Source organism: Sciurus vulgaris (assembly GCF_902686455.1).
Source record: "Sciurus vulgaris genome assembly, chromosome: 12".
NCBI classification, from domain to species: domain Eukaryota; kingdom Metazoa; phylum Chordata; class Mammalia; order Rodentia; family Sciuridae; genus Sciurus; species Sciurus vulgaris.
In genome coordinates this window covers 75299140-75318761 of record NC_136473.1, presented here as the reverse complement: position 1 = coordinate 75318761, position 19622 = coordinate 75299140, and the positions used below count along the sequence as shown (strand labels likewise).

Here is a 19622-nt window from a genome sequence, read left to right as displayed (position 1 = left end):
AAAGGACAAACAAAACAAAACTGAGTGGCAGCAGGCTTCTGTCAATGTGCCACAGCAGAGATGCCAGCATGACTAAAGCATGGAGCCAGGGGAGAGCAAGAGGTAAGACCAGAAAGGTGACCATGTGCTCTATCCTATCAGTCCCCAGCCATTGAAGAAACTTTGGCTTTTACTCTGAGTGACGTGGGAAACCAAGAGAGACTTTTTTATTAGAGAGGCCCTCCATGTGTTGACATGCATTTGAAAATGTTTCATTGTGAGGATCCTGTTGAGAATGTGTCATGTTGTGGGTAGGAAAAGAGCTAGGGAGGAACTGGCAAGGCCAGTAGGGAGGCTATTGCAACAACGTGGAGAGAGGTGATGGCTGCCTTGTCACCGGTAGAAGTAATCCTATTCTATACGTGGTTGAAGGTTGAGCTCAGGATCAAAGAGTACATTGGACCAGGAGTGAGAGAGTAGCACAGGAAGAAAGATGGGCCCAAGGCTTTCAGCCAGAGCATAGAAGGATGGAGTTGCTATTTTCTGAGATGGGAAGGCAATGTGAGGGGCAGATCTGGGAGGTAAAACTGTTCAGTTTTGGAATACTGTGTTAAGATGATATTGGCTATCCATATAGAGTTATACAAGTTTGGGGTTTTGAGATAAAGAAACCCCTCTAATGTTATTTTTATTATAATATATGACACTTCCCTGAATTGACTTTTCCATCTATAATAATCAAGATACAGAATTCTAGTTGAGCAAAACTAGAAAAATAGCACTCATTACAATTGTCTCTCTTAAGGTTTATTTCTGCCAGAGTGTGATACCTATTGCAATGATTAACTGCTAAATTGTGTGGCACTGACTGATTCTAAATGCTAAATCAGTGTAGAGGGGAGGAGAGTCAATGGGAATTAGAGTCACCAAGAGAAGCTACAAGGAAAGGTGGCACTGGTTCTATCACTGTGAAGGATGGGTGGTTTGGGAAGGATCCTAAGAGCTTGGTTGGGATTTCCAAGGGGACTGACAGGAGGAAATGCAAGAACGAGGAAAAGCATGATACAGGGAAGAGGCAAAGACATATCCCCAAAGTAGGTACTTCACAAACATGCCAGTGGCCCTGTAGACTCTGGGACATGAGTTCCCTGTGCTCTAAGTTCTTCAAGAAATACTCAAACAGATGGGATAACTTTTCCAGAAAAGGTATAGCTTTTCCAGAAAACATGTTTAACAAGGTCATGTTTTCATAAATATTAAACTGATACATTTTAGTATTATCCTCAAAAAAGTTTCCCTTTGCAGACTTCCACCTCCAGAACTACTCTGAGTACCAGGAAAAGAACAGAACCTGACCCAGAACAAGATAAGCTTGAAAGCCATGGGTTTTTAAAGTTACCAGTTAGCATATATCAAGGATCAAAATAGACCCATATATTGAACTGAAGAGTGATCTGGACAAAAGATCAGTGAGTGTATAAGAGAGGAGGGGTTTGTTCTGGGTATTTAAAGTATAATTATTAAAGAATATTATATAGCTCATGGAAGGTCTTGAGAAAACAGAGAATCAGTCTCAGAAGTAAGACCTCCAGGAATAACTGGTAAATCACACCACCAGAATGCATGGAAGAATGCTCCAATGACCATGGAGCAGAGGCCTGGGACACTGATGCTCAGGGCCTCTGTGAGCTCAGTGATTGCTGTGTTCCCACACTAACCAGGAAACCCCATCAGAGAGCACTCCATGCCTCTGGCTTCTAAATCCAGGTGGTGGATCCGTTTCATAAGGATGGTGCATCTGGCTACTAAGCTCAGGTCACTGACTGCCACCCTAGATACTGGGGAGACTGGAAAACCAAGTTCTGGCTTCTACTATGGGGACAGAGTGTGAAAAATATAGAGTGTAAAAGGAAAACAATGAACAATGCTGTTCAAAGATGCTGAACATACCTAAATGATGCAACTGCTCAAAGAAGAAGGAAACCCAAACCCCTCAGGACCCTGAATGTGAATCAACACAGGGAAGGGCCAAGAAAAGGGAAAACGGAATGACTCTGTATTCCTGCTCTTTCCACTCAGGCTTAGAATGAGCAGAAGCATCAGATCATGGAGACAATATGGGAAGAGGAGGCAGCAGGAACCTCTGTTCCATTCCTTGTTCCCTTAAGGGAATTACTAACTGGGTGGGAAGTCATGTTCCAATTACAGTCACAGACATAATAACTGGGAGGGAAGTTTGATCAGGGAGCTGCAAACAAGGAACTTTCACTTTTTTGCCATCACCCTCAAACTCAATAATATTATTTTTTTTCCTATTCTGCTCGTGGAGAAGAAGATTGAATAAAGATTAATATTTCTGAGTTGCCATAAGAGTTGATTTTATGACCAACTGCAAGACCAAAGAGGAAAGTGATGGCACACATCACTTTCAGAAGCCATAATAAAGAAGTAATCACAGAGAGGACAGGGCAGTGACAGATTAGAAAGTATGCCTCTAAAAACATTGACATTTTAGTTCCCTGGGATGGAGTGGTGTTCTAAAAAATGAAAAGAGTGCAGTCTGAGTCCCCAGAAACTGCAGCACGAACAGAAAGAGATAAGCAAAAATGCTACTCAGGTCAGGTAGGTGGTTTGGGGAAGCAGTGATGGACAAGACCATCTGCATAGGACAGAGGTGGACAATTACTCTGAAAAGAGAAGGGCTGTGGATTGAGCTGGGGGTGGGGGGGTGGGGAGTGCAGTTGGACTGAGAAAAGGCCAGAGTAAAGGACGAGCAGAAATTCCTAACAGCCAGGGAAAGAAAATTAGACCAGATGCAGGAAGAAATAGGAAGTATTTGGAGTTTTTACATCTGAAGAGATCCACACACACACACACACACACACACACACACACAAATGGAATTAAGGAAGACTGCTATAAATTGGAGAGATGAAAATGCAGGCTCAAGTTCTACAGAACTTCTGAGGATAACTGATAGAAACTTGTATGGGGCAAACGTGGTGGGAGTGGAAAAAGGCCATATACATGGATTTCATAAAACAATGGGACATGCTGTAGGAGGGTAACTGTCAAGAAACAAATGAGTAGAAAACGACTCCATGGATTTAAGTGCCCTCAATACCCTCGATGCCCTCAATAGACTGGAAGTTGGACAATGAATTGATTTTTTTTTCCATAAGGGAATTGTCTTAGAAAATGATAGTGCTGAGTTTGGAATGATGCCTAAGAACCAAATTTTATTTTAATATGATAAACGTCTTTAGTACTAATGGATGGAGTCCAGGACAGAGTCCAGTGTAAATATGCAGATCACCCTCAGTCCTTAGACCTGCTGAATGACAGATTCAGTAGCATCTTTCTTCCTCCAGTCTGATTATGCATCCTGTCATATCCTCCTGTCCTCCTTGTAGAATTATTTGTCTCCTGAAATTTGGGAAAATTTATTAAAACAGAAAAAAATATGAAGATCAAGCAACTAGAAAACTTTAGCTGTTTACTCCCAATCACACAGGGATTCGGTAGGGGAGAAAGACCAAGATTACAGTACCTTACTCTTCCATTATACACTTTGGCGATCAATGGGATAACCTTTATTCTCCAAACAGTAGGACTTGGAGAAATGGGAAGTATTCTTGTGGCCCATTACTGTGTGGAGGAAGTACTTCTGACCACAAGTAGAGTTCATGCTGAAAACAGAACCATCCCAGAACAGGAACAAAACTAGGTCAACAAGGCACGGGTTTAATTGTCTGAATTTGTTAATGGTGCATTTTTCCTCTGTAAGTGTTGTTGTTGCCTCATTTACAAGGCACTGTGCTATCTCTTGTGAATTGTTCACTAGATTAAGAGGTGGAGTTTCTGAAGCTGCTCTCTGATCGGTCATATAGTCACCAACCACTGCCACACGATAGGCCTCTAAGGGGTCCTAGTGGTTCGGTGTTGTATTCATGAGCTTTTCAACTGCGATTTGACCATAAACAGACATCCTGACTGTTATGCACATGAAGCAGCCTGTGTGAAGTGTCAGTGGCTCATTTGCCCAGCATCAATGTTCTAATTTTCCCAGTTAGCCTGCAGTATGTTAAGTGCTCAATAGATGTGTTTCAAGCTGGAATCCTATGTGGCAGATACTAGACTGTGTGTGTTACACACATTCTCAATGAATCTTCCTAAGAGTCACATAAGGTAAGTATTAGTCTCCAAATTTTGTAAATAAGGAGAGTAAGACCTGGGACGATTGCCTAACATTCACGTGGTCCTTAAAGCAGCTGATACTTAACTTTAAGACACCATCTTTCCATCATCCCCAGGTAACTCCTAGTCCCTTGGTCAGTTTATCTAGTATTCAAATGAAAATTGATAAAAGTGTCCCTGATACACACTTTTCTCGAATGAAGGTTTAAAAAATGTGCAAACCTGTGCTCAAAAATAACTCTGTGAAAGATGAAATTGTGCCTGTGAGCTTATGCACAGTTGGCTATGTGATACTTACCTTTGCAAACTCACAGATTTTTATATTTGGAAATAGTTGTTTGAAAACTTGAAGATGAACTACCAAACTAGAGTTGGACTAACTAAAAGGTGAGAATTGAAGCATAATCATCACCAAATACACTGGATGTTTCTTATTTAATCCAAGTTGAGTAGAGAAAAATGAAACTCTGCATTCATTAACCAACATTATCTGAAACAAATCCCAGGTAGGTGCTTTGAAAAAAAAAAAAGAACTATCAGTCTTGATTCTCTTCTCAATACCTTCCCCAGGATCCTGCTTTTAAAAAATGATGTTAAAGTCATGCATGTAGCATTAAAGCACTAAAGACACTTACACAAAAGAAAGCTAAAAACCACACAGAATCTAATCACTCCGGTAAATGTAGCTATTTTCATTTATTCCTATTCAGAACTTGTACACTCAAAAGCATAATTTTATAGAATTTAAACCATGGTATAGGTATAATTTCATTGTTGAACTTAAAATTATGCAATAAATATTTTTCATGTTGCAGAATAAACCTCATCTCTCATTTTAATAGCTGCATAATATAGTATTATTTGATATTGTCATTTATTTAACCATTCCTATACTGTGCAAATCTTTTCCAATTCATCATTATTGTAAATAATGGTATAATGAATTACTGTAGTGTATATAACTTTTTCATTCTTAAAACCATTTCTTCAGGTTAAATTCCCAGAAGTATCATTATAGAGTTAATTTAGTACAAATATTTTGGAATTTTTTTATTATTTTTACAGACTGAATTTCTGATTCACTTTGAAGTATTTCTTTCTAAAACTATCCTACTAATATAACATTGGTGTCATTTGAACGTATGTGACAGTTTAATCGAGATCTCACCATTACTGCCACTGTTTTATAGACTGAATTGTGCCAACCCCTGATTTTTTATATTGAGGTTCTAATCTCCAGTGTGATGATATTTTGAAATGGGACCTTTGGGAAGTAATTAGGTTTATATAAGGACATGCGGGTAGGGTCCTCCTGATGTAATTAGTGGTTTCTTATAAAATAAAACCACAAAGAACATATTGCTGATTCCCTATCATGTGAGAATAGAGCAAGAAGATGATCATTTTTGAGGTAAAAAAAGAAATCCTCACCAGGAACCAAATCTGCCATCATCTTGGACTTTTTGGCCTCTAGAACTTAAATAAAGAAACGTCTGTTACCTAAGTCACCCATTCTCTAGTATGCTATTATGGCATTGCCGGATGACTAATACATGCTGCATTTTCTATTTTGAAATCTTTGTATGAATCCCAAAGCTTTATTTATCCTTTGACATCCAATTGGACTTTGACCACATATATCCCTATAACTTCTGACTTCTTACTTCATGAGTCCCCAATTGCCTTTGAGCTTCTGCAATGGAATAGACATTGTGCTGGGTGCTTAGAAATAAAAACAGCAGAGAAAACAGATTTTTCTACCCCTGGGAAACTTCTAGTCTAGTGAGGGGATCAAACAAAATTTTAATATCACATTAAAAGACATTATTGGGAATAAGCCCAATGAGGAGGGACCAGATCGAATAACAGAAGGGAAGAGAAGCTTCCACTAAGAACTAACATAAAAATAATTAAAACTTGAAGGACAAGTTGGAGTTGGAAAGATGCAGAGAGCATGTGGAAGGACATGGGGTCTAATGGGGGTCTGGGGGAGGGTCCAAGTAGAAGCAAACAACAAGAGCAAATGCTTAGATACAAGACAGAGCTAGCCTTAGTGCAGAAATAAAAATCCTAATGTGGCTGGTCAGATCTCTCAGTCATCAGATAGTGAAATGGTTCCAAGATCCTTCGCCCCACCTCCCACCCTGCCTCACGGATGCTATCTTAAGAGTCCAGTCTGCACCACTGTTCATTTTTTCCCCAAAGAGCAGTCTTGCCAACTTTCAACTGCACTTGCAAATGGAGAAACTGAAAACCTGTGTTGCTCCTGGGTTGATATGGAATGATAAGCTGGGCAGTGTCTGGCTGGGCATGCTTTTCTTTATGTGTTGGAACAGAAAAGAATATGCATAGATAAGCAGCACACAGCAAATCGCAAACCCAGCAGTGTCTGTAAAAGCACGGGCTGCCTCGTGTCTCAGCTCCAGGCAAGCCCACTCAATTCATTTCTTCAGACATCACTCAGAAATTGCCAGAGTGGTTTCCCACTGACAGACTGCATCGCGACACTGTACGTCTCTTTGCTACAAAGGTGGAGACAAGACAGAGACAAAGAGAGGAATGGATTTGCTGTGCTGGGGAAGTTAAGCACACACTGGGTTGGAATTTCATTTCCACTGAATTAGAAGCTCTGGCTCAGCTCGAATGGCTCCTTTAATAACAAAAAGTAAATAAAACTCAGAGAAAGCTTTCCAGTTTGCTTTGGGGGACATCCATGCGCACAAGCTCAGCCTTTCTTCTATCTAGGAATATTGGACCCTTTCTTAATGTCTTTGTGCTACCTCAAAGCTGTAAGGATTGACCTTCCCCTTACAAAGAGTCATATAATGGTTGAATCCTTTGGGAACCAACCCTTGACGACTCGGCAAATCCACAATTTCATCAAGTCTCATCACCTGGTGAATGCAGACAACACACCAAGCTGATGGCAACTTGGGTTGGGTGACCTCCAGGGTGACATCTGCCCTGTGAGAATATAGATGTGTCTTAGAGAGGACAGTGGAAGTGTGGTGTGGCCAACTTCAGGAACTTCCATACAGCCATGTCATGATGCTGTGGCCCGACATGTAATTTCTCATCTTACCCTTTGCTTACCTCAAAAACCCAAAACTCAAGTGTGCATATTATAATTTAATTACTTTAAGACCCAACTCCTTTAAAAAATTTTTCCTGACCTTTTCATTTTCTCCAGATATGATTCATCAGGTATTTTACTACATTCGACAAACTCTCCTTTTCAATACTATAATCCTTTCTTGAATTGATGTGTTTAAGGTATAACTCCCCTATGAAGCTATAAGCTGCCAAGTACTTTCCAAAGATGGACACAAAAATGTCTTCCATCATACACGTTCTACAAGTTGACCTTGACTCACTTTTCATCAAGAGATAGGATCTATTTCCACTTCTCCAACATCTAGTCAAGCTTAGGACTTGCTTATAAACAATAGAATGGAGAGAAGTTATGCTGTCTGACTCCTAAGCAAAGGTCACAAAAGGTAATACAATGTCTCTAATGACAGAACTTCCTTCTTTGGTGTCAGATAAGGAAGTTCAACTACTCCAAAGTCACCACACAGTGAGGAAGCCCAAGCACATGGAAAGGTCACCTAAACACTCATCCTAGCTGATGTTCCAGCCCACTGACAAAATCTACTGCCAGGCATGGGACTGCCAGATACAGCTTCAGGTGATGTCAGCACTCAGCCATCTAGCTGCCCCCAAACTTAAGTTTTATCAGCTGAGGCTGCAGATGCTGTAGAGGAATGTCAAGCCATCCTCACCATGCCCCTCTCTGAATTCCTGATGCACAGAATCTGTGAGCAAAATTTAAAAAGCATGCATCTCCTGGGTGGCTCATTATGAAGTGATAGTTAACTGGAATACTACTTTATCACTCTTGTTTGTATTCTCAAAGTAAGTGTTCAATATGTTGATTGTATGAATGAATGCAGATAGTTAAACCAAAACAAACAAAAAAATAGTCCAATCAGGTACCCAGATGTGATATATGCCAAGTATAAGTCTCCCAACAAAGAATGTGTCCTGAAATGCTGAGCCCTAGGGAGACTGAGCATAAAACCTATAATATTATCAGAATTTATCAAACATATCTGCCTTGTGCTGATCCGAATTGGACCTTGATGTAGGGTGATATGCATTTGCAAGGCAGATAAGAATGTTAATTGTTGATATTTAATAATTGATACATTCCTTACTTTGCAGCTTCTTTTATGATTTCTTTAATTTGGGTTGGGATTGCAAAGGAGCAGAGCGAAGATCAGGAATGATACATTTCTCATCTCTCTTGGATAGGTTCCCAGAGGTTCAGACTGAAATGGCTCAAGGTCTTTTCCTGCATAAAAATTTTGAAGCAGATGGCTAAATGTTTGGTCTTCACCAATTAAACAATAAAAATATAGGTATTTTGATGGGTGGAAGAGAGGAAGAGAGGGAGAAAGAAAGAGTCCCAGGTAATGTGACTTGTTTCTGAGTACAACCCTGTGAAGTGGTGGAGCTTGGAGCCACAGGAGAGAAAAGAAAACGGTGAACAAATCAACAACCACAAGCATTGTTGGAAATGCGGTTGTTGGGGTGTCTTTTCCCTTACCTCCCACCCCCACCAGGCTAATTAGACAGTGGAGTGCATCTAGTGGGAATAGCAGAGACGATACTGGTGTACTTGGGATTCTGAGTTGGACGGTTGTTCTTACATAAACCTCTGTAACTGGGGCTGTCAGTTCTGTGATGTTGGGGAACTTTCCCTCTAGGTAGAACAAATGTTGTTTAATTTGCTGCATGGCAGTCTCGTTAAATAAATCATACATTCATGGAGGCAAAAGGAAATTAACAAGATACTCTGCCTGGGAGGCTAGACATATTGTACAGGACTTCAAATAAGCTGGAGTGCACTTTGCAATTCAGAAGATGTATATAGACTGGAATGTACCAAGGCAACCCTGCTTTATTCATACATACATACAGTGGTAGCTATATAGAGATATTTGTGAGTGTATATGGATGAAGACAAATTTAGTGCTTACATGTATATACATTTTTCTTTCCCAACAAAGATAAGCCATAAATAAATAAATAAATGTTTCAAAAAAATAGTTACAGCACACCCTCTACCTCTGCATCATCTTTATTCATTTAACAATCCTGTGACTAAGCAAGGGAGTTGTGCTTGGTGCTAGGAAAGCAAGAAAACAAAACAAAATTCCTGTTGTTGAGTAAGTCGATTCTAATTGGAAAATGGAGAAAACTCAAGCCGGCCTGAGGACAGCCTGAATCTGTGCAATGCTTTCAGTGGTCTCAGGGTTGCCTTTGACTCACCAGGTTTTTACTGAGCACCTATTATGTGCTAACTGCTTGCTGAAGTGTTGTGTTACAGAAAGGAGTAAGAGACTCAGTTCCTTTCTTCTGGGAAGTCATCATCTAGAAGAGAGATTGAAATCCAAACAAATAATTGTAATCAAGTGGGAAATGTGCAAGCTCAGAAGTGGGTGGCAGCAGGCAGACAGGAGGGATTAATTTAGACTCAAGTGTGAAAGAGCAAAGGGGGAGGAGGTGGAAGGCACAGGAAACCATCATCCAGACAGTACAGCTTGGTTTTTAGGAATAAATAGGAGTTCCCAGGCCCCGGACTTTCATGAAATATTTCCGGCGGAGGGAACAGGATATGAAATAATACAGAGATACAATTTCTATAGCATGCTTTGTTTAGGAGATTTCAAATGGGTTTTTGTGGCTAGATTGCAAAACAAGGCGTGAGTGTGGTAAAGGGTAAAGGGAAGAGAAGAAAGGAGGAGGAAAATGGAGTGATGGGGAGGGCTGGAGAAGTAGGGAGCAAGGAAGCCCACTAGGGCTTCTGGTTGTACATAGCTGGTATTTTAAGCAGCGAATGAAGGGTGTCGTTGGTAACAACCTTGAACAATCTCTTTCCTGCTGCGGATCGTGAAGAGCTGGGATGCATCCAGTGTGGCAGGACCTAGAGGTCAACCACATTAGCCAGGAGTATGGAAGCCAAGCAATTCTAAGAGAATTAGAAAAATCGACAGTGTTTATTCTGGAGAAGAAACAAGTTAGTTCAACAGTGAGAGCTGTCTTCAAATATTTGCAGAAAAGCAGTTAGACTTATTTCATGTACCTTTAGAGGGATGGACTCAGGATAATGAGTAAGAAGGTATAAGCACACACATTTTGACTCCATAAAAAAGCAGAACTTTCTAAAACTCAGAGGTGTTCAAAAATCAATGGGGTCATGTGAGTGTGAGTGAGTGTGAGTGAGCATTTTATAGCTGAAGTGACCTAATAGAGGTATATCCCCCTTGTCAGGCATATGATCGAAGCAGTGATGACACAGAGGGCTGATGGGACATAGATGACCTTCTCTGAGGCCCCTTCCAAGGGAAGGATTCTGTGATGAGGATCATAATGCATGAGGTGTTGTGATATGGAATATCAATGAGTAAAGTGCCCAGGTAAGAAAACAGGGTGTCAGAGGACGTGTGACTAACCGTACACATAGTGTACAACAAAGATCACATTTCTTTAAAAAAAAAATTATGAAACCAGGTTTATGTCAAACAAAACCTTCTAGGGTGCCTAATTAGTTCTGCTGGCTTCTAGTCTGTGCTTTCTGACTCCTCCTCTGTTCAAGGATCTGTCACTCATTAGCAACATGCCATTCCTGATCTTAGGCCAGTTCTCCCATTACAGACCTCAGTTTCCTTGTCTTTCCATCCCAGGCTTAGGTGATTCTGAGTTCTGTCTATCTCCTAACTGCAGGCAAATGCAGAAACTCAGGAGAAAAGAAGACTAGCTTAGTAGACAGGAAGCACTGTTCTTGTTTGTGTCTTTGTTGTTTAAAAGTGTGCATCTCTAGCAGTGAGAGAAATACCAATCAAAACTACTCTAAGATTCCACCGCACTCCAGTCAGAATGGCAATTTTCAAAACTACAAGCCATAATAAATGTTGGTGAGAATGTGGGGGAAAAGGTACATTGCTGGAGGGACTGCAAATTGGTGCAGCCACTCTGGAAAGCAGTATGGGGATTCCTCATAATACTTGGAATGGAACCACCATTTGACCCAGCTATCCCACTCCTCGGTTTATACCCAAAGGACTTAAAATCAGCATACTACAGTGATGCAGCCATATCAATGTTTATAGCAGCTCAATTCACAATAGCCAAACTATGGAACTAACCTAATTCCCTTAAACAGATGAATGGATAAATAAAATTGATATATATACACATATACATATATATATATATACACAACGGAATATTACTCAACCATAAAGAAAAATGAAATTATGGCATTTGCAGGTAAATGGATGGAGTTGGAGAATATCATGCTAAGCAAAATAAGCCAATCCCCAAAAACCAAAGACTCAATGTTTTCTCTGCTATACAGATGATAATTTACAACAAGGGAATAGGGGCTAGGGAAGAATAGAGGTACTCTGAGTTAGATGAGAGTGAAGGGAGGGAAAGGGGATATGGATGTGGGAAGAATAGTAGAAATGAGTCAAACATTATTACCCTATGTGCGTGTATGATTTCACCACCAGTGTGATTCTACATTGTGTACAACTAGAAGAGTGAGAAGTTGTACTCCATTTATGTATGATGTGCTAAAATGCATTCTACTGTCATGTATAAATAATTAGAACAAATTAAAACAATAAAAAATTTAAAAATGAGTACTGCTTACTTAAAGAGCCGTGTCAGAATGAAGAGAGATGAGTGTTTTTGTAAGGACTCTGTCTTAATCATCTTTGTTTATTTTTTTTCTGATTTTATTATTTAAAATATACTGGAATATACACAGAGTAATGAACTCATCCATGTACCTACCTTCTAAATTTAAAATTATCATATGCTTACCCTTTATCTTTTTTAAAAATAAAACTTAACATTATGACTAAATTGCATGCATAAGCCTCTGTAGTTCTATGGCCTCCTTTCCTCTCCAGAAGCAGCCGCCAACATGAAGTTAGTACCCTGCCCTTCATGTATTTATACTTGAATATATGTGCATAAACAACACATAGTGTTTTCTTACACAAATGGTGTCACATTCTACATATCTGGTCTGCATAGTACAGATATGCAGTCTTAGCGAACCATCCAAGTTAACACACATAAATTTAATTTATTACTTTTAATGGCTAAATAACATTAGATCCTATTCATATAAGACAATGTATTGTTTCCAATCCCTTAAACTCTTTCCAAATATTTGCTTCTATATATTTTTTAAAAGCACTGAACATTCTTATACACATTTCTTTTGCACACAACTATACCTGGAAGTGAAACTGCTGACTCACCAGGTATGTACTGTGAAAGTTTTGCTAGATATTGCCAGCTTGCTCTCCAAAGTGCATGTGCCAATTTACACTCCCTGCAGCAGTTCCTATTTCTGTCAAATCTGGTCAACGTTTAGTATTTCTTAGACTTTTAGAAAATTTGTCAATCTGATGGGTGAGAAACTTCACTGTGGTTTCAAATTGCATTTTCCTGATTAGTGAGGTTGGATGTATTTTCATCTTTATTGGCAATTCTGGCCTACTCCTCCTTGAATAACTTGTTCAAATTTTTTGACTTCTGTTCAATTGAATGATCTGGTTTTTTATTTACTCTTATTTTATTTATATATTTATCTTTTGGGGGATAGAGTTCTACATAGTGGCTAGGAACTGATACTCTGGAGCTGGTCAGCAGGAACTCAATATATAAAATCTGTCACTTAGAGTTGTGCGTAACCTGGGTGTGTGACTTAAGCTCTCTGTGGGTCAGTTTTGTCAACTGTAAAATAGAGACAAAAATAGTATCTCATAGTTTTATTTTGGTGGTTAAAAGAGAATATATATTAACCAATTAGATCTTAACACAGGTTAGCATTTATTTATCTTTCAGACAGGAAAAGTATTCTTTATTTATTCTGGAAAGGTTTTTTTTTTTTTTTTTTTTTGGTCTGTATGTCTTAAAATATGTTCTTTTGGCTTTGCCAACTTTTGCATGAAGGTATTTTAAATTTAAATCTGAATTTATCAATTTTGCAATTTTTCCTTTTTTCCACTACAAACAGTTTTTTATCACAAACATAAAGTTATCCTCCTATATAATATAGGATTTTAAGACTATTTGACCAAATTCAAGGCTTTAATCTATGTGAAATTTGTTTTCATACAGTGGCAAATCTACTTTTCATTGTTTCTATGCACATAACTAATTATTTCAATAGATTCTGATTAGCAAGGTCACTTTCATAAATCAAGTTCCCTAATACCTTAGGGTCTATTTCTAAGCTCTGAAATCTGTCTAATTAGTACATGTTTAACCCTGTAAAATACCATACTGTTTCAATTACAATAGCTTTAAAATAATTTATTGAAGTAATTTATTTAAAGTAATATTAAGGAGTAACTTGTCTTACTCCTTTTTCATAAACATCCTGGCTATTCTTGGACATTTATTCATAGACAGAAAATTTTAAATAAGTTTATAAAATTTCCTGAAAAAATTTTATTTGTAATTTTTATTGGAATTATATTGAATTTGTCAATCAACGTGGGGAGTAATTTATAGAATATGTTCCTGATGTTGCCCTTGCATGTAAAAAAAAAAAAAAGTCATTTTGACCTTGCATGGCTTTGTTATTTTTCCATAAAAGTATTAAATACCATTTTTAGATGTTTTCCCCTAGGCATTATGTAAATTTGAAAGTAATAGTGAACAAGAACTTTTTAAAATAATGTTTTCCATTTTCCAATTACTGTTAAATAAAATCTAATCATTTTTGTATGTTGATCTTATTTCCAGCAAACTTCCTGAACTTTTTAATTCTAAATAGTTTGTCTGTGTATTCTTTTGCATTTTGTATGCAAACAATGATACCATCTGCAAATAACAATTTTTCCAATAAACAATTTCTTTCCAATAATTATATCATTTATTTCTTTTTATTGCATTTTTGAATTGATGAGAGTGTCCAATAATTGCTACAGAGAAGTGATTTGAGTCAAGTTTCTTGTCTGGAGTTTAACATGACTGCTTCTAAAATCTGACTATAAAGTATGGGTTGGGAAGATTGCTCCTTATTAGGTTAAGGAAGTTTCTTTCTATGGCTATTGCACTGTTTTTTTCCCTTAATTTATGAATGGATATCGACTTTTGCAAAATGTTTTTCTACGTCCATTGAGAGATGCTCACATGTTGTTTTCCTTTTTTGTGCTAATGTGCTGAATTATATAAATAGGTTTTTGAATGTTGTTTGGGATAAACTGTTTTATCATGACTTTCTCTAAATGCAATTCTGGGTTTGCTAGTGTCATAATTTGTTTATCTGTGTCATAGAGAGGAAATAAATTTTATTTCATATACTCTCCTTGTCTAATTTTGACATTGTATGATGGGTAGTTTGCTCTCTTTGTGTATTCACTGAAACAGATTATATCACAGAGGGACTTTGAGTTTCTGATTTTTATTAAAAATTTCTCTATAAAATTGGGTAAGATGTTTTTTGTGGAGAGAAAGTTTTTTTTTTAATTACTGAGTCTTCTTTTTAATAGAATATATATTTGGGAAGACACAATAATATTAATTTTGTTATACTATGGTAAGATAAAATGTTCTGTTATCAATTATTTGGAAGTTTTTGAGATCTTTTGTAAAGTAGTATATAACGAACTTTAAAAATGAGACAACAAATCATGCATTCCTCAGACTGTGAATATCTGGATATCGGAATACATGTTGTATTGTGATTAAATAGTATGTTATATTGTATTACATTACCTTGTTACCTAAGAGATGTCAACTATGTTAGTAAAATCTTCTTCATCCTTATTTATTTATTTATTTACTTATTTATTTATTTACCACTGGGCCACATCTCCAGACTTTTTTTTTTTTATGTTTTTATTTTGAGACAGGGTCTTGCTAAGTTGCTTAGGACCTCGCCAAGTTGCTGAGGCTGGCCTTGAATTTGCAACCCTCCTGCTTTTGCCTCTCGGGTGCTGGGAGTACAGGTATGTGCTATCGTGTCCCACCCTCTTTTTCTGTGCTAATTTTGACTTCTTCATCTCTCAGTTTCTAAAATGTGTTAAAATCTTTACAGGAGTATGATATAATTCCAGATTTTTTTTCCTCATAGGTCAGGATTTATGTTATACAAGTTACAGACACACATTTTTTTTGATAGCTATGCTTTCAATTGTATTATCAGTATACAGTACTTGCTATGGTTTGGGGTCTCTGGGAAGCAAACAGTAAGATGATGATTGACAGGTAAGTGGTAAAGACCAATGGTGACTCTAAGAAGAGCTCTGGAGCTGGCACAGTCCTTCAGTGTTGCCCTCAGTTAAGGCAAGGGGGCCAGAATTTCTACCCCCGGGCAAATCAACTACTGCACATGAGCTGCCCTGAAAGGAAGTATGTTTGGGATCAGACAGGTTTTTCTCAGTAAAGACAATCACCCCAGAAGTTCACAGCTGAGGACTGTCATCTGTCAGCACCCCAAGAAGCCAGAAGGTGAGTCCTTCATTAGTGAAGAGGGATCTGGTAGCACATGAAGTATTTATCACAAACCACACTTTCAATTGCTTAAATTTACTTCTTCCTGTAGATTTTGAGAGCGACTTCTATCATTCCAGTCTTAAAACTAGATGAAGAAAAAATTATTGTGATAAACTATAGTCTCCACCGTAGCTGATTATTATAAGGGTGTAACTATCCTTATTATCTCCCTTCTCCACTACCCATCATAAATTCCCCTCATCCTGCGGTAGCACTTTTGGTGGCCTTCAAGACTTAGGTGTTGATGTGAATTAGATCTTTATCCCTCCCTGGTTATCATGACCTTTTCAGACCAGTTATTATACTGTCCCATTTATTGTATATTTTAGTACAGGAGTACTAAAAGATATTCAAATGTATCATCTGGCTGCTAAATACATTTCTCTGTCCTCCATGTATAACAGTGTCCTGTTCTACTTCTGCCAAGGTCATGGTACATTTTCTTATCTGCCAACCTCTTGGATTGAGTTGTCCAAAGTGCCAGACAGGATCTATAGTTGGGCCCCATTCAAGTCTGGCAGCCTTTTGTATCATCCAGCGTAGGGGTCAGACTAACATCCCCAGATACAGTTTCCAGATACGGAATATGCTGCCTATAGAACCCAAAGAAGTCTACCAGGCATCTCGCCATTTTTTCATGCTGAGAATACAAGTTTCAAGGATTTGTTTTTCACTGGGAAAGAGAGGTGATTCTCATTATACCATCAAGGCTGGACACCTATAATTTTACTGATGTAGTAGGCCTTGAATCTTCATAGAACTTTTATTTCCAACTATCTAAAGCATATACTTCTTAACAGACTCCAACCAGCATCTACCCTTTGTTCATCTGATTCTATTAGCATGATGTCATGAACACAGTGAACAAATGTGGTATTCTGTGTGGATGTCTAGATGGTCTACATTTCTTCATACTATATTCTAGTAAAGGACAGAGGGGTTAACACAGCCCTGAAGCAATATATCTTGTGATCTGTTTTAAATAAATGAAAATTCTCACATTTCCTATTATCCTATGGATGGAAAAATGCATTTTCCAGATCAATGGTACATGCCACTTGTCTGGTACCATATTAATCTGCTCTAGCAATGGTACCACATCTGCCATTGGTTGTAATATAAGGCTGTGTTTGCAGTAGTCCATTCTAATGGATATGTCTGGGTTTTGCAAGAAGTAGATTACTGAGTTAAATAGAGACTGGTGAGGACCTGTGTCCTTTAACAGACTTTAAAAGTGACCCCAATTTCACCCATTCATATTGGACAATGATTTCTTTTAAAGTTTGTTATCCAGAGGCAATGGCTGGTAGGGATGAGGCAATCTCACAGATTTCCACTTGTCCTTTTCCAATAGGAAGTTCTTATTCTATATGCCGAAGACACGCAGAGGATGTGCCACATCACAAGAAGGTCTATTATAACTTACAAACTAGAGGGGTTTGTGGATACAGTGGAACACTTGTGAGCTGGTCTTGGTTATCCCATTCTCTACTCTGGATAGGGACCAGGATGGCCATTTTGATATCAATATCAACTTGGACCCTACATCCAACATTCTTCAAAATGTTTCTATACCTCTTTCTCTTAAAATATCATTATCCAATAAATGGCAGTAGGTCTTCCGTGGTCTGAGTGAAGCCAGAATTGGGGACAGGCAGTTACAGGGAATCAATTGGATAAAATTGAGGAAATGGAGGCCATGAAAGCCATCTGCATCTGGAAGTTGGAGACTGCCCCTGGGAGAATGGAATGTCAAGGATGTCTGCAGCCCACTGATTACCAAACTTACCTGTTCTCCTCAAGGACTACAGACAAGGAGCTGCTAATTAAAGCCCCCTGGGCCCTTACCTGCCTGAATCACTTTGGCCCTCCCCCTGCCATCTGCTGCTCACCTTTTTGCTATGTCACCAGGAAACACCTGGGCCTAGGCAGAAAGGAGAGATAAGGGTGGGAACAACAGAACTAGGGAGACCCTAATCTATAAGAGTTGTAGGGCACAGCTCACTTCTCTGGGATTCTAGAACATCAGCCATGGCCCCCTTCTCCCTCCTGGGAGAAGGAAAAAGTCTGTATTATTATCTTTAAATAAAACCTGCTTAATATGCTTGCCTCGGTGTGCTTCTCTAATGTTCAAACTTCAACATTTGAGGAAGCAGAACTCGTCAACAGTAAACGACAGTATCCTGAGGGAGCCATAGCGAGGTACACTCGCTGTGATACTGAGCATTCCTTTGAAATGGTATCTTCTTCAGTCATTGGATTCTGAGTCTGAAAACTAAATATTGAACAAAGGGTTATAATTTATTGGAATGATTTTCTTCCAACATCTGATCATCATCCTTGATTCCTTTTAATTTTATGAGTAGACTGGCATTCCAGTTGTCTGCCCAAATTGTTTGCCCACAAAGATGCCAAGTTCTAATAACTATCCCCATAACTTTCTGAAAGTCAAGGCCCCTGAATTCCCCTCCACTATTTCCCCTTATAAAAATTATGCTCATAAGGCTTCAGTAAAAAATGCTACCACCTTGCCTCCATTGCTTGGGGTCATGGTGTCCTAGAATTCCCTCTTCTATGTATTAGTGAACCTACTTTTGCAATGGCTTCTTCTACCATCAACTCTGACTTATCCAAGACAGCTTCTGCTGAACTTCATAGTGATACTGATGCTTTTCCTACCAGTACATCACTATTTTGGTAAATGATGTATCCTCCTGGCCCTCCTGAGACACAGTCATCTAATCGTTTTTCTGGTCTTGTCATCTATCCACTCTAACTTGTCTACTTCTCCGGAACTTTTAAATTTTTTCCACCTCATGTCACCAGTCTGGCTATTATTCTTCACTTAACATAGAGCATCATTTTTTCCACGTTGCTAGGAACCACCATACCCGTATGTTCACATCTTCTCCTAGGTCCTGGCCAGGATGTTAATACCCATAGCCTAAGAATGCACTCCCATATTGAAAAACTTTCTTTTATACGATTTGTGTACCTTTTTCTTGGTCCAGCAGACTCGGAATCCAGACCCAACTGTACTCCCTGAGCTTCTACTGGTACATGCTAGTGGGTTCTGGCAGTATAATTGAGAGTTAGTCCCTGTCCCCTTCCTAGTAGACCCAAGGATATCAGAACTTAATATGGCCAGATTATGCTCTGACTTAAACCCAGTTATTGGCTACTTACCTGGTGGGGAGGTAGGCACAGAACCTGGGGAGGTAGAGACAAAACCTAGGGGTGAAAGGGAAGATACATACGTTATCTCTGCATTATCCCCAAGCAAAGAGGAGTGTGAGCTCTTCACAGGAGGAAATGGGTAGCTTCTGAAGGCTTACAGGGTTTAGAGGAGTCTGGAAATTCAAGATTTTCAGATGTATTCACCTGAATGCCCACAAGTCACATATCCCAACAAGGGCCCTGACACCTTGGCAGAGCAGACTTCCCTGAGTGAGGAGTTTAGGTTTAGTCTTCTTGGGAGTTTGACTACCCTCACAGTGAAGTGCTGGTCTTGTCCTCATGTATGGGACTAAGGTGGCCTTCTAGCTTTCACATTTTGTTTTAATTGCTAATTAGTTGTTCAACTTTTTGTTATTTTTTTCCAGAACTGTCAACAGAGTACAACAATAGCTACTGAATTCTGCTTTTTATACTCGCATTTTCCCATATTTTTAAAACCTGATACATCCCACTAAGGCATCAAACATTGCTTCTTTTGATAAGTATTTTTTTGCATCTGGTATATCTGTCCCTGACTTAAAAACTTTTTTTTTTTTCTTAAATGTTATATTGTCGGAGTGCTTGCATAGACCAGGAATTATTTCCAATCTTTCTTTTAACGGATGAATATAATGCAT

At 38.7% G+C, this 19622-nt stretch overlaps 1 long non-coding RNA gene across 1 annotated transcript in view; it reads right to left on the bottom strand.

The window, feature by feature from the left end:
- Window positions 1-10004: 10004 nt before the first annotated feature.
- LOC306641814 overlaps window positions 10005-19622 on the bottom strand; it is a 182448-nt gene continuing 172830 nt past the window's right edge. The window contains exon 6 of the long non-coding RNA XR_013758292.1: window positions 10005-18036. This is a non-coding gene — a long non-coding RNA (uncharacterized lncRNA). The remainder of the gene's footprint in view (window positions 18037-19622) is intronic.